The sequence below is a fragment of the Amblyraja radiata genome, chromosome X (genome assembly GCF_010909765.2).
Source record: "Amblyraja radiata isolate CabotCenter1 chromosome X, sAmbRad1.1.pri, whole genome shotgun sequence".
In the NCBI taxonomy this organism is placed as follows: Eukaryota; Metazoa; Chordata; class Chondrichthyes; order Rajiformes; family Rajidae; genus Amblyraja; species Amblyraja radiata.
This window is the reverse complement of record NC_045999.1, coordinates 14,712,467-14,725,510: the sequence shown is the minus strand read 5'-3', so window position 1 is coordinate 14,725,510 and position 13,044 is coordinate 14,712,467. Positions and strand designations below refer to the sequence as shown.

Here is a 13,044-nt window from a genome sequence, read left to right as displayed (position 1 = left end):
GGTCAAACTATTGATCTGTCCAAATATTCAGAATAAACCTATTGCCAGATCAGAGATATTTGCAAACTCTATGTTAGGTATGGTTCATACTTCCTCCAGGTTGAGGGAGGTTACTATTGCCATTATTATTCATTAATAGCATCAACATGTCTCTATCTATGTCATGTCTGAATGCATTCTTAATGTTCACTCATCATTGGCCTACTGATGCAGTGTATGACGCCTGGACTCGGTTCCACGGCATGAAATCACAGAGCTTTAAAATCTTCACGTAGTCACTCACGTGACTCCGAAGTAAAATAGTAAGATTAAACGAGAACTTACCAGTTTGAAGTTTGATCTTTATTTTATGAGGAGTAACGTTGAGGGATTACCTGCCCTCCGCTCCCAGCCCTCTATCATAAAGTTCAACTGGTATTATGGTTCTCTTATCTTACTATGTTCAGTTCAATAACTGTTATCTGTGATTTCACACCGCTGCTTTGAAGATTGACACGCATGCGTACTGGACGGGGTCTTCACGTAATCCCTCAACGTTACTCCTCGTAAAATAAAGATCAAACTTCAAACTGGTAAGTTCTCGTTTAATCTTACTATTTAACACACCTGAGCAATTACAAACGCATGTGAAACCATGTGTCCCAAACATTGTGGTGCCCTGACATAAGGGGGATTATGTATAAACACAGCTGTAATTTCTACATGGTGAAACCAAAATATATAAAAATGGCCTTTAATAAAATCTGACAACGTGCACTTTAACCACATATGATTTTTTTCTATTACAAATCTCAAATTGTGGAGTACAGAGGCAAATAAATAAATGATGGGTCTTTGTCCCAAACATTATGGAAACAGGCCCTTCGGTCCAACTCGCCCACACTGACCAACATGTCCCAGCTACACTAGTCCCACCTACCTGCATTTGGTCCACATCCCTCCAAACTTGTCCTATCCATGTACCTGTCTAACTGTTCCTAAAACATTGGAATAGTCCCAGCTTCAACAACCTCCTCTGGCAGCTTGTTCCATACACCCACCACACTTTGTGTGAAAAAGTTACCCCTTAGATTCGTATTAAATCTTTTCCCCTTCACTTTGAACCTCTGGTCCTCGATTCCACTACTCTGGGCAAGAGATTGGCAAGAAGAGGGCTATAAGCTCCGACCGCTGGTCCTGCAGTCTGCGGTGCTTCTGGCTGCGGTGCGGCGGGGACTTTAAATCTTCGACCGCCGGCCTGCGGCCTACACCATCTTAAAGCCGCGGCCTCCGGTGGGGAGGCACCGATTCAGGACTTACCTGGACTTACCAGGACAAATCAAAATAGGACGTACATGGTAAATGGTAGGGAATTGAAGAATGCAGGTGAACAGAGGGATCTGGGAATAACTGTGCACAGTTCCCTGATAGTGGAATCTCATGTAGATAGGGTGGTAAAGAAAGCTTTTGGTGTGCTGGCCTTTATAAATCAGAGCATTGAGTATAGAAGTTGGGATCTAATGTTAAAATTGTACAAGGCATTGGTGAGGCCAATTCTGGACTATGGTGTACGATTTTGGTCGCCTAATTATAGGAAGGATGTCAACAAAATAGAGAGAGTACAGAGGAGATTTACTAGAATGTTGCCTGGGTTTCAGCAACTAAGTTACAGAGAAAGGTTGTACAAGTTAGGGCTTTATTCTTTGGAGCGCAGAAGGTTAAGGGGGGACTTGATAGAGGTCTTTAACATGATGATGAGAGGGATAGACAGAGTTGACGTGGATAAGCTTTTCCCACTGAGAGTAGGGAAGATTCAAACAAGGGGACATGACTTGAGAATTAAGGGACAGAAGTTTAGGGGTAACATGAGGGGGAACTTCTTTACTCAGAGAGTGGTGGCTGTGTGGAATGAGCTTCCAGTGAAGGTGGTGGAGGCAGGTTCGTTTTTATCATTTAAAAATAAATTGGATAGTTATATGGACGGGAAAGGAATGGAGGGTTATGGTCTGAGCGCAGGTATATGGGACTAGGGGAGAATACGTGTTCGGCACGGACTAGAAGGGTCGAGATGGCCTGTTTCCGTGCTGTAATTGTTATATATATATGTTATATATGTTACCTTGTCTGGACATCTGGACGCCCGCAGCGACGGCTGCTGAGGTTTGAGGTCCCGACCACGGGGGGAAATGGAGGGGGACTGGCCAATTTTTGTGCCTTCCACCACAGTGATGAATGCTGTGGTGGATGTTTGTGTTACATTTTTATTGTGTATTGTGTGATCTTTTTTTATTGTACCGCTGCTGGCAAATTCATTTCACTTGTACTTTATGTGCAAGTGACGAATAAAACTTGACTTGATTTGACTTGAGATTCTGTGCATCTACCCAATCTATTCCTTTCATGATTCTATACACCTCTATAAGATCAATATACTTCACCAATATACTTTATCTAAACTTTTCTCATTTGCCTTCCTTTGGCCCATATCCCTCTAAACCTTTCATATCCATATACTTGTCCAAGTGTTTTTCAAGTACCTGCCGCTACTACCTCCTCTAGCAGCTTACTCAACATATCTGCCACCCACTGTGTGAAAAGGTTACCCCTCAGATTCCTCTTAAATCTTTCCCTTCTCGCCACTTATACTTGATTCCCTGACCCTAGGGAAAAGACTGCATTACGAAAGATGCTATAAGAAGGATGTCATTAAGCTGTAAAGAATGCAGAGATGATTTATGAGGTTGCCAGGACTCAGAGGCCTGAGCTGTAAGAAGAGATTGGCCATGCTGAGACTTCATGTTGGAGTGCAGGAAGTCAAGTGGTGATCTTATAGAGGTGTATAAAATCACGAGGGGAAGTTATAGGGTCAGTTATCCAGAGTAGGGAACCAGGAATCAGACGACATAGGTTTAAGGTGAAGTGGGGATAGATTTAATAGAAACCTGAGGGGCAACTTTTTCACACAGAGGGTGATAGGTATATTACACGAGCTTCTAGAGGGGGCAGTTGAGGCAGGTAATCTAACAGTATTTAAAAGACACTTGGACATGGATAGGAAAGGTTTAGAGGGAAATGGACCGAATGAGGGCAAATGGGACTAACTTAGATGGGCATCTTGGTCAGTATGAAGAACCTGGGCCGAAGGGTCTGTTGATGTGCAGTATGACTGTGATTCTATTCACCCCTTCTATTCCCCTCATGATCTTATACACGGTTATAAGATCACCCCTCATCCTCCTGAGCTGCAAAGAATAATGTCCTACCTAGCCTGTCCAACCTCTCCCTGCAGCTCAGGCCCTAGAGTCTTCGACAAATGTACTGATTATGCCCCTACATTCTTAACCAGGACACTCAACTCACATAAAAGACAAACCTCACAGGTCCCAGCACCAATGTTTAGGGTACACCACTGATTACAGGCTGAAGATGGGTCTCCACCCGAAACATCACCCATCCCTTCCCTCCAGTGATGCTGCTTGAAGTCAGAAACACCCATCCACCGTGACCCTCTGCCTCCGAACACCAAGCCCATTTTACATCCACTTTGCAACCCTGCATCAAATCTTTCTTGGGATGTGGCACCTTGTTTAGTTTAGATTAGTTGAGAGATACAGTGCAGAAACAGGCCCTTTGCCTAGCCAAGTCTGCTCTGACCAACCGACACTAACACTGTCCTACACACACTAGGGACAATTTACAATTTTTACCAAGCCACTTGATCTACAAAACTGTACGTCTTTCGAGTGTTGGGGGAAACCAGAGCACCCGGAGAAAACCCATGTGGTCCGAGGGAGAATGTAAAAACCCTGTACAGACAGCACCAGTAGTCAGGATCGAACCTGGTTTCTGGCGCTGTGAGGAAGCATCTCAACTGCTATGCCACCGTGCCGACGGTAAAAGCCTTACTGAAGAACATATGGACAACATCGACCTGTCGGGTCTATTTTTAAATTTATCTCATCATAAAACTCAATTAAATGTGAGTCATCTGCACAAAATCACACTGTCTTCTTCGAGTCAGTCCCACCTGCCTTTCATACATCCTGTCCCTCACATTCTATCCAACAACCTCCCTGCCACTGATAGGGTCACTGTTCTGCCCTTTGGCCGCTGCCCTTTCTGTGCAAGGGGACAAATTTAACTTCACCTCACCTCACCCTCGACAGTGAAGATGTATATCTCCACCAGTCATAAATTCATAAGTGATAGGAGCAGAATTAAGCCAATCAAATCTGCAATATACATCAATGATTTAGATGAAGGGATTCAAAGTAACATTAGCAAATTTTCAAATGACACAAAGCTGGGTGGCAGTGTGAACTGTGATGAGGATGCTATGAGAATGCAGGGTGACTTGGACAGGTTGGGTGAGTGGGCAGATAATAATAATAATAATATCTTTTATTGTCATTGCACGTCAGTGCAACGAGATTTAGTATGCAGCTCCAACCGATGAAAAAGAAAAGTAAAATAAATAAATAAGCTGTGTGTTATGACCATCCGAGGGAGACAGTCCAGGGGGGGTGGGGGGCACTCAGCAGGGCCGGTTCAGAGCCGCTATAGCTCTGGGAATAAAGCTGGCAGATGCAGTTTAATGTGGATAAATGTGAGGTTATCCACTTTGGTAGCAAATACAGGAAGGCAGATTATTATCTAAATGGTGTCAAGTTGGGAAAAGAGGAAGTACAATGGGATCTGGGGGGTCCTTGTACATCAGTCTATGAAAGTACGCATGCAGGTACAACAGGCAGTGAAGAAAGCTAATGGCATGTAGGCCTTCATAACGAGAGGAGTTGAGTATAGGAGCTAAAAGATCTTTCTGCAGTTGTACAGGGTCCTAGTGAGACCACACCTGGAGTATTGTGTGCAGTTTTGGTCCCCTAATTTGAGGAAGGGCATTCTTGCTATTGAGGGAGTGCAGCATTGGATTACAAGGTTAATTCCCGGGATGGCGGGACTGTCATATGCTGAGAGAATGGAGCGGCTGGACTTGTATATTCTGGAATTTAGAAGGATGAGAGGGAATCTTATTGAAACATATAAGATTATTAAGGGTTTGGACACGCTAGAGGCAGGAAACATGTTCCCGATGTCGGGGGAGTCCAGAACCATGGGCCACAGTTTAAGAATAAGGGGTAAGCCACTTAGAACGGAGATGGGGAAACACTTTTTCACACAGAGAGTTATGAGTCTCAGAGGGCAGTGGAGGCTGGTTCTCTGGATACTTTCAAGAGAGAGCTAGATAGGGATCTTAAAGATAGCGGAGTCAGGGGATATGGGGAGAAGGTAGGAACGGGGTACTGATTGGGGATGATCAGCCATGATCATGTTGAATGGCGGTGCAGGCTCGAAGGGCCGAATGGGCTAACCCTGCCCCTATTGTCTATTGTCTATTGCCATTCAGTCATGGCTGATCTATCTTTCCTTCTCAACCGCATTCTCCTGCCTTCTCCCCGTAACCCCTGACACCCGTACTAATCAACAATTTATCAATCTCCAACTTTAAAATATCTATTGACCTGGTCTCCATAGCCGTCTGTGGCAATAAATTCATCAGATTCACCATCCAGTAATCTCATCCCTTGCTTCCCTTGGTATCCCAGGGATAGATCGCCTGAGGCACCCAACGTGGTCCAATATTTTTCGCGCCTCTTCCTTCCTGATACAGACATGCTGCAGAATATCAGCGATATTCGCTTAACCCTGCCGTCTCCATGCCAGTGTCCCCGGTGTGTATGGAGAATATTCTGTCACAGCTTGCCCACTTCCCCTGGCTCCAAACATTGATCGTCCCTGAGGAGACCTCCTCGTTCCTGCCCTCCACTCTCTCCACATTCAGAACCCCACATTCACATAGTCATATACATTCGTTTTTAGTTTAGTATAGATACAGCGTGGAAACAGGCCCTTCGGCCCACCGAATCTGCACCGACCAGCAATCCGCCACATTAACGCTATCCTACACACACTAGGGACAATTTACATTTAAACCAATCCAATTAATCTACAGACGTCTTTGGAGTGTGGGAGGGAACCGAAGTTCTCGGACAAAACCCATCACGGGTCACATGGAGAACGTACAAACTCTGTACAGACCCGGACAAGCACCGGTAGTCAGGATCGAACCCGGGTCTCCGGTGCTTTAGGGCAGCAACTCTACCGCTGCGCCACCGTGCCGCCTCCAATTGTGTAAATGCACGCCCAACATCAATACCTGTGACACCACTCCGTACATGTTGCCAACCAGGAAACCTATTTACCATTACTTCCCATTTCCTGTTTACTATATAATATGTTGCTTCCTGTACATTTTTATTTGTTACAATTAGTTTTCATGCCGCATCTGAGCAAATTGCTTCTGAAATTAAACTGGTTCCCCTTTAAGCTTATTGTGATCCTTCAAAGAGCTCCAATAACTAATTAACCACAGCTGTCAGCAATTACTGCTTTCCTGTACTTCCTGTAAAGAAAATATTTATTTAATTGCTTTGGCATTTCCCTTTTCGATGATAGAATATAAAATGATGAGAAGGGGGGGGGGGGGGGGGCATAGATAGGATAGACAGTCAGAACCTTTTCCCCCAGTGGAAATGTCAAAAGCTATATAGTGAAGCTTTAAGGTGAGAGGGGCAATGTTTAAAGGAGACGTGCGGGGCTATTTTCTTCAGAGCAGGGTACCTGTAATGTGCTGCAGGGAAGGTGGTGGGGGGCAGGTAAGTCAGTGGCATTTAAGAAGCTTTTAGATAGGTACATGGATATGATGGAAAAAGAGGAATATGCATGATGTGCCAGGAGAGGAGATTAGTTTAACTTGGCATCATGCTCAGCACACACAATGTGGATCGAAGGGCCTGACCTGTGCTGCACTGTTCTATTTTCTAATCCAGAGACTAAGGTTAAATTGGAAGGATGGAGACATCCACAGTTCCACAGTTTAGGAATGAGGGTCGGCCATTTAGAACGGAGATGAGGAAAAACCTTTTCACCCAGAGAGTTGTGAATGTGTGGAATGCTCTGCCTCAGAAGGCCGTGGAGGCCAATTCTCTGGATGCTTTCAAGAGAGGGTTAGATCGACCTCTTAAAGATAGCGGAGTCAGGGGTTAAGGAGAGAAGGCAGGAATGGGGTACTGATTCTGGATGATCAGCCATGATCACGGTGAATGGCGGTGCTGGCTCGAAGGGCTAAATGGCCTACTCCTGCACCTATTATCTATTGTCTATTGACTACTGTAAATCTGATTAGTTACTGAGCTTGTACCATATACAACAACTGCAAAACCAGTTGGATTTTTGTAAAGATTCACCAGTTGTGTTGATGCCGCTGTGTAGTTTGTGAATCCCCATCTATTCCAAACTGCTACTATTGCCGTCTGGAAAACATAGAAGAGTTTGGGGTTTTTGGTGCTGCACAACTTGATGAATTTGTGACTCTGTGATCAGTAGCAGTATTAGTAACGTCAGATGTAACCTCTCCAACAACGGAAGCAACAGGTACCAAGTCACCAACCCAACCTACCAAACACAACTAATCTCAAAGAGGAAAGACACAAATTGCTGGAGTAACTCAGTGGGTCAGGCAGCATCCTTGGAGGACATGAATAGGTGTCGTTTTGAGTCAGGAACCCTCTTCAGACTGTTTGCAGAAATCTGAAGTTGATTAGAGGCTGAACAAGTGTCCTGAAACGTCAGGGATGTTCACACTGAAGATAGACACAAAATCCTGGAGTAACTCAGTGAGACATTTCTGAATGGAAGGAATGGGTGATGTTTCGTGTCAAGACCCTTCTTCAGAGATGTCACTTAACTCGCTGAGTCACACTAAATTACACTGTCTTTCCTTGCTTCTAAATCTCGATGAGGATGGCTTATTGTTGTTGGCCATAACTGGAACTAATCTGTATCTAAAGAAACTGTGCTGTGAATTCAAGCTTCTCTGATACACTTGTTATTTATACAGGGCATGTGGGCTTCCCAGACTGAGCCAGCATTTCATTGCCCATTCCCAATGGATGGCAAAGTGGTGCAGCGGTAGAGTTGCTGCCTTACAGCACCAGATACAGGGTTCCATCCTGACTATGGGTGCTGTCTTTACGGAGTTTGTATGTTCTCCCTGTGACTGCCTGTTTTTTCTGAGTGCTCCGGTTTCCTCCCACACTCCAAAGACATACAGATTTGTAGGTTAATTAGTTTTGGAAAAATTGTAAATGACCCCTAGTGTGTAGGATAGTACTAATGTGTGGGGATTGCTAGTCGGCGTGGACTTGATGGGCCGAAGGGCCTGTTTCTGCGCCGTACCTCAACGTCTAAAGTCTAAAGGGCTTGGAGAAGGTGGTGGGAAGTGCTGCTTCTTTAGGTATGTGAAGAGCAAAAAATAGTTAAGACCAAAGTTGGACCCTTGAAGACTGAAAAAAGTGAATTTATTATGGGGAACAAGGAAATGGCAGATGAGTTGAACAGGTACTTTTGATCCGTCTTCACTAAGGAGGACACAAACAATCTTCCTGATGTAATAGTGGCCAGAGGATCTGGGGTGACAGAAGAACTGAAGGAAATCCACATGAGGCAGGAAATGGTGTTGGGTAGACTGATGGGACTGAAGGCTGATAAATCCCCAGAGCCTGATGGTCTGCATCCCAGGGTACTCAAGGGGGTGGCTCTAGAAATCGTAAATGCATTGGTGATCATTTTCCAATGTTCTATAGATTCAGGATCAGTTCCTGTGGATTGGAGGGTAGCTAATGTTATCCCACTTTTTCAGAAAGGCAGGAGAGAGAAAACGGGGAATTATAGACCAGTTAGCCTGACATCGGTGGTGGGGAAGATGCTGGAGTCAAATATAAAAGATGAAATAGCCACACATTTGGATAGCAGTAACAGGATCGATCTGAGTCAACGTGGATTTACGAAGGGGAAATCATGCTTGACTAATCATCTGGAATTTTTGAAGATGTAACTAGGAAAATGGACAAGGGAGGGTCAATGGATGTAGTGTACCTGGACTTTCAGAAAGCATTTGATAAGGTCCCTCATAGGAGATTAGTGGGCAAAATTATGGCACATGGTATTGGGAGTAGAGTGCTGACATGGATAGAAAATTGGTTGGCATACAGGAAACAAAGAGTAGGGATTAATGGGTCCCTTTCAGAATGGCAGGCAGTGACTAGTGGGGTACCACAAGGCTCAGAGCTGGGACAGCTATTTACAATATACATCAATGATTTAGATGAAGGGATTCAAAGTAACATTAGCAAATTTGCAGATGACACAAAGCTGGGTGGCAGTGTGAACTGTGAGGAGGATGCTATGAGAATGCAGGGTGACTTGGACAGGTTGGGTGAGTGGGCAGATGCATGGCAGATGCAGTTTAATGTGGATAAATGTGAGGTTATCCACTTTGGTAGCAAAAACAGGAAGGCAGATTATTATCTAAATGGCGTCAAGTTGGGAAAAGGGGAAGTACAACGGGATCTGGGGGTCCTTGTTCATCAGTCACTGAGAGTAAGCATGCAGGTACAGCAGACAGCGAATGGCATGTTGGCCTTCATAACAAGAGGAGTTGAGTATAGGAGCAATGAGGTTCGTCCGCAGTTGTACAGGGCCCTAGTGAGACCACACCTGGAGTATTGTGCTCAGTTTTGGTCCCCTAATTTGAGGAAGGACATTCTTGCTATTGAGGGAGTACAGTGTATGTTTACAAGGTTAAAGAATGGCTGGGCTTGTACACTCTGGAATTTAGAAGGATGAGAGAGGATCTTATCGAAACATATAAGATTATTAAGGCTTTGGGCACGCTAGAGGCAGGAAACATGTTCCCGATGTTCAGAGAGTCCAGAACCAGGGGCCACTGTTTAAGAATAAGTGGTAAGCCATTTAGAACGGAGATGAGGTAACAAATTTTCACACAGAGAGTTATGAGTCTGTGGAATTCTCTGCCCCAGAGGCCGGTTCTCTGGATATTTTCAAGAGAGAGCTAGATAGGGCTCTTAAAAATAGTGGAGTCAGGAGATATGGGGAGAAGGCAGGAACGGGGTACTGATTGGGGATGATCAGCTATGATCACATTGAATGGTGGTGCTGGCTCGAACGGCCGAATGGCCTGCTCCTGCACCTATTGTTTATTGTGTATTGTCCTGGAGATGTGAATATGCTCAGTGGTGTTAGGGAGGGAGCTCCAGCACTTTGATTCAGTGAGAGTGAAGGCAGCTTAGGATGGTGAGTGGCTTAGAGGACAACTTCCAGGTGGTAGCGTCTCCATGCTGCCCCTGCCCTCCGAGCTGCTGGAGGTGTAGGAAGGAACTGTAGACGCTGGTTTAAACTGAAGATAGACACAAAAAGCTGGTGTAACTCAGCGGTTCAGACAACATCTCTGGAGAAAAGGAATAGGTGACGTTTTGGGTCGAGACCCTTCTTCAGTAGAGGTGATGCATTTAGAAGGTGCTGGCTAAGACGTGTTGCAGAGTTGCTGCAGTGCATCTTGTAGATGGTACATACTGCAGTGCAGTGGGGCAGTGGTGGATTGAGCAAATGGTGGTGAATGGGGTGACAATTGAATCAGCTGCTATGTCCTGAGTTCCAGGAACGCTGTTGAAGACAAATACATTCTATTACACGCCTGCATCAAGCCCTGTCGAAGGTGGATCGACTTTGGGGAGTTACAATCCATGGTTTTAGGATGTTTCCCCAGGAGGTCTCAATCTGAGTTGCCGAGGCATCCAGATTATGGATTGCTCACATCTCCTATATATAGATATGAATTCACCACCTACACCTCAGACTTCAGATGTATTCCGGACACAGATTTCGGATGACTCTGCAATTGTGGGCTGCATCAGTGAGGGGAGGGAAGTTGAATACAGTTGAGGGTGTTGTCAACGACTTTGTTGAGTGACGTGGGCTGAATCACCTGCAGCTCAACACAAACAAGACTAAGGAGTTGGTGGTGGACTTTAGGAGGAGAGGAACACCCCTGTTCCTCTCCATTAATGGTGTGGATGTGAAGTTTACCAGGGAGTGTACCTGGACAGTAAACTGGACTGGTCCAGGAACGCTGAGGCTCTGTACAAGAAGGGACAGAGCTGGCTGTACATTTTGAGAAGGCTCCAATCCTTCAATGTCTGCAGTGAGATGCTGCAGATGTTCTACCAATCAGTGGTAGACAGTGCCATCTCCGTCACTGCCGTGTGCTGGGGCAGCAGGGTGAATGCCCGCGGACGCCAACAGGATCAACAAGCTCATCAGGAAGGCCGGCTCTGTCCTGGGGGCGGAGTTGGATTCATGGGAGGTTGGTTGGAGTGGAGGATGCTCCTCAAACTGCAGAGCATCTTGGACAATACAGCTCACCCCCTCCGTGACACACTGGTCAGTCAACCTGAGGAGCATCTTCAGCAACAGGCTGGTTCCAACAAGATGCAGCACAGAACGCCACAGGAGATCCTTCTTCCCTGTGGCTATCAAACTCCTCCCCCTACTGTCCTGGGGTAGGCTGGCTCACCCCCCCCCCCCCCCCCCCCCCCCTTCATTCAGATGTGAAACAGTTGAAGGCTCCCACCAAAAGCTTCGTAGAAACTGGTAATAAAACCTTCCGCTGCAACCACAGGAGATGCAACACCTGCCCCTGTATCTCCTCCCTCGACTCTGTCTGGGGACCCCGACAGTCCCTTCAGGTTAGGCAGAGCCTCACCTGCACCTCCTCCAGCCTCATCTACTGTATTATTTGTTCAGGATGTGGACTCTTATACATCGGTGAGAACAAACGTAAAGTGGACGATCGTTTCGCGGAAGACCTTCATTCAGTCCACCTGGACCTACCTGATCTCCCGGTTGCCAAACACTTTAATTCCCCTTCCCATTCCCACACTGACCTTTCTGTCCTAGGCCTCCATTGTCGGAGTGAGGCCAAACGCAAAATGGCGGAACAGTATTGGGCTGCTTACAACCCAGTGGGATGAATATTAATTTCTCTAACTTCAAGTTGAGTCTCATTATCTGTACTCGTTCTCACCTAACAAACAGCTAATCTTTCATTCATTTACCTATATCTCTCTACATCACCATCTATATCTCCCGTTTCCATTTTCCCCTAACTCTGTCTGAAGAAGGCTCCACCCAAAACGTCACCTATTCCATTTCTCCACAGATGCTGTCTGACCCGCTGAGTTACTCCAGCTTTTTGTGTCTATCTTGGAGCGTTAGAGCTAGACAGCTTGGAAACAGGCCCTAACCGAGCTCGACCCACTTCCCTGCATCCGGCCCATATTCACTTCCCTGCATCCGGCCCATATTCACTTCCCTATCCGTACACTGGCATCCTCAGAAATCCTCGTAAATCTATTTTTACACCCTCTCCAGTTTAATGACATCTTTCAAATAGCGGAGTGAACAGAACTGGACACCATATTCCTAATATTGCCTTCCCAACATCTAGTACAGATGTAACATGATGTCCCGAACCCTATACTCAATACACTGACAGTTGAAGCCAAGCGTGCCAAATGTCTTCATCACCACCATGTACCTCGTTGCCACTTTCATGGAAATATATACATTACACCTCGATCTCTCTGTTCTACAACATCCCCCAGGGCCCGACCTATTACGCTGGAAGTCCTGCCCTGGTGTGTCTTACCACATTGCAACATCACACCATTTATCTGAAGTAAACCTCATCTGTTATTGCTCTGCTCCTTGGCCCACTTTATCAAGTTGTATCAAATAAATCCTGTTGTAATTATAGATACCTTTTCTTCACGGCCTAGCGTACCACCATGCTACCCACAGACCTGCCAACCTTGCCACCTACACTCACATATGTTTGAAGGAAGTCGAGACGGCAAGTTAAGAAGGAAAGCAGAAGGACAAACAAGGGCAGGAGGGAGGACAGGCAGGTAATATTTACGGAAATCCAAAGTTTTATAAGTACATTAAGGGAAAGAGAGTGACGAGAGAGAGAGAGAGGGAGAGAAAGAGAGGGAGAAAGAGCTACAAGGGAGTTGTCCCCCTTAACATCGGGGACCTGGGGTGGAGAGTGTTGCACAGACCGGTGGCGTGTAATAAACTTTTGAGTCG

General features: G+C 45.7%; 1 long non-coding RNA gene across 1 annotated transcript; it reads right to left on the bottom strand.

Moving 5' to 3' along the window:
• Positions 1–1,012: 1,012 nt before the first annotated feature.
• LOC116968123 lies at positions 1,013–12,390 on the bottom strand. Its single transcript, XR_004410411.1, has 3 exons — positions 12,360–12,390; positions 3,480–3,486; positions 1,013–1,022 (listed from the first exon to the last, which is right to left on the bottom strand). It is a non-coding gene; the product is annotated as an uncharacterized LOC116968123 (long non-coding RNA).
• Positions 12,391–13,044: the final 654 nt, after the last annotated feature.